Here is a 3,195-nt window from a genome sequence, read left to right as displayed (position 1 = left end):
CCTGTGCAGGTGGCACATAAAATACACCATTTTGTGCGTGGCCATTGCCAGTACCGCCTGACTGGCCTTCGTGCCGGTGGCACGTAAAAGCACCCACTACACTCTCGGAGTGGTTGGCATTAGGAAGGGCATCCAGCTGTAGAAACTCTGCCAAATCAGATTGGAGCCTGGTGTAGCCATCTGGTTCACCAGTCCTCAGTCAAATCGTCCAACCCATGTTAGCATGGAAAGCGGACGTAAACGATGATGTAAAGGAGATAAAAAAAATACAAAGAATATAAGTACATGTGTGTATAGAGTTAATGTTTATCGCCACATCAATATGGTTGTTTTGACGTTACTACCGTTTAGTCCCAGGCAGGCAGAATTACCAGTGCAAACTGTACCCAATATATATTGCAAGCAGGGGAGTGAACGCCTACCATCTAACATATGAAACTGAACGGTTTTGGACTATTTTTGCCTGTCTTCAGTGAACACTTGACCACTAGAGATAGCAGGAATTTGCTCCAGCTTGCAATATGTAGAAAACTAAGTGACAATCAGTCACTGGTCTTGTAATGTTTACCACATTGCAAGATCAGTGATTGTTACTTCGTTTTCTATGTATTGTGAGCAGGAGCAAATTCCTGCTATCTCTAGCATTCGGGTGTTCACCACTGAAGATAGACAGAAATAGCCTGATAACTGTTCAGTCAGGTGATCCTGTCATCCACTAGACAATGGTAGAGGTTTGCTTTCCTGCTTTTAATATATACAGGGTGCAGATTGCACCAATAACCAGCTGGTGGAGGCTCTGCCTAGGGTTAAATAATAGTAACATCAAATAGCCATATCGATGGGTGATAAACATTACTTCTCACTGTATTTACTACTTTCAACTATTATTGAAATTTTTTAACTAGCTACTTTGCTTATTGTGTATGTGTGTGTATATATATATATATGGGCGCAGGAGTGGCTGTGTGGTAAGTAGCTTGCTTACCAACCACATGGTCGGGCAAGTGTCTTCTACTATAGCTTCGGGCCGACCAAAGCCTTGTGAGTGTATTTGGTAGACGGAAACTGAAAGAAGTCCGTCGTATATGTATATATATGTATGTTTGTGTGTCTGTTTGTCCCATCCAACATCGCTTGACAACTGACGCTGGTGTGTTTATGTCCCCGTAACTTAGCAGTTCGGTAAAAGAGACCAATAGAAAAAGTACTAGGTTTCCAAAGAATAAGTCCTGGGGTCGATTTGCTCGACTAAAGGCGGTGCTCCAGCATGGCCGCAGTCAAATGACTGAAACAAAAGAGTAAAGAGTATATATATATATATATATATATATATACACACACACGGTGGGCCAAAATTAGTGCCCCAACTTAATGTGTCTATTAATTATATAGTTTCTTAATACATCTGCCTGAAGAGATTTGTGATTTGTCTGCTCCCCTTCTTACTAAAATTTTGGTTGTTGCTAGATTAACTTTACGGCCCTTTGATTCAAGACCTTGCCTCAACACCTGAAATATATATATAATCTATTTGTTATTGTGAGGATATACATAACTCTTTAAGGTATCTTAACAGCTAAGTTACCCTGGTTTAATCCCATGTATTGGCGAAATATTAAACAGATGTTAGTTTTTGAGAAACTGACATGAAGGAATTACATCTTAATTGATTGAGTGATCATTAATAGGCTCAACATGTTTATTTATGTGTGCATGCACGTGTTAATGATATTTAAAAAAAACCATTACATGTATATATTCAATTTTTTCTTCTTTTTATGTGTGCATGTCAACATACTTGAAATCGAAAGGAACTGTTAGATTTGCATACATAATAGAATACTTTCTGATAAAATTAACGGTAAGCAAATTTATTGCCTAAATTTCCATTATTAATTGTGAGAGTATGAAACGCTAGTATAGCTTATATTAGCTAATTAAAATTTATTTTTTAAGTTACTAAGTCATAATTTCTGGTGTCAGTATTTAATCACTAATTTATTAACTAGCAGAGATACCCAGCATTGCTCAGGATTAAAATGGCATAGTTTGTATATATATTACAGTTATGTTGAAACAGGTGATACAGAAAAGTGCAGCATTGACAACAAAACATTTGTGGAGTAAATGATGGGCTAATTCAACTAAGCAACATGTCATGCTTCTGTTTGGCGTATTCCAGGCCCTAACCTGTCATGAAAATTTGGTGGTGGTGGTGGTGGTGGGGTATGTGATTTCTGAACACACCTAAAATCTGTCAGTGGGTACACTCTCCCTTGCGGCAGTCTGTGCTGTGTCTAACACGACCTATTGTCCGATGTTTTGACATCTCCTGTGGATTTGTTGTCCTACATCACGGACAAAGTAAATTTGGAGGAAGTGTAGTTGTTCATTTGTGGGTAACAGGGAAGCAATGAGGTATTAGACCTACCCTTGAACTTTGAACATTGGCGTAAATCCATATTCAACTATCTCCTTAGATGTACTAAACAATGTCATTTGAAATGCAGAGTTGTATTGTCTAATATTGTTCAGAAAATCCTTTGACTGGATGGAAGTGCTTTTCAGATGATCTATAAGAGGTTGAGGAGGAGCTGGTAGTGCTGATAATCTTACCTTACCACCTGAGCAGCACATGCCATTGGTTTCATTTGAAAATTTTGGGAAAGTCTCATTTCCCTTCTGAATTGAGACTCCAACTGACATGCTGCAGCATGCCTTTGCTGAGTGTCATCTTGCCTCTGTCTTAAGACTCCATTTGACATGCCGCAGCATGCATTTCCTGATCTTGGGAAAGTCTCATCTCCCTTCTGTATTGAGACTTCCTTTAATGTGCTGCAGCATGCCTTTGCTGATCTTGAGAAAGTCTCATCTCCTTTCTCTCTTGAGGCTCTCGCCTTCAGTTTTCTACAATCCCCCTTGCTTTATAGTTGATTCTGGAGAGATTACATCTTTTCTTTGGTGGCATTTTTCAATATTGTAAACAAAAAATTATACATTAATCTCTATTTTCGTAAACAGTTGTATGTATGTAGTATAAACAATATCATAGTCTTATCAAAAGTAAAATAAAAGTGAAACAATATCATACCGCTGAAAAACCAAAAATTGAAGTCAAAAGTGAAACTATCATACCGCTGAAAAACCAAAAATTGAAGTCAAAAGTGAAACTATCATACCGCTGAAAAACCAAAA

This window comes from Octopus bimaculoides, chromosome 28 (assembly GCF_001194135.2).
Source record: "Octopus bimaculoides isolate UCB-OBI-ISO-001 chromosome 28, ASM119413v2, whole genome shotgun sequence".
Taxonomy (NCBI): domain Eukaryota; kingdom Metazoa; phylum Mollusca; class Cephalopoda; order Octopoda; family Octopodidae; genus Octopus; species Octopus bimaculoides.
This window is presented reverse-complemented; position numbering follows the sequence as displayed.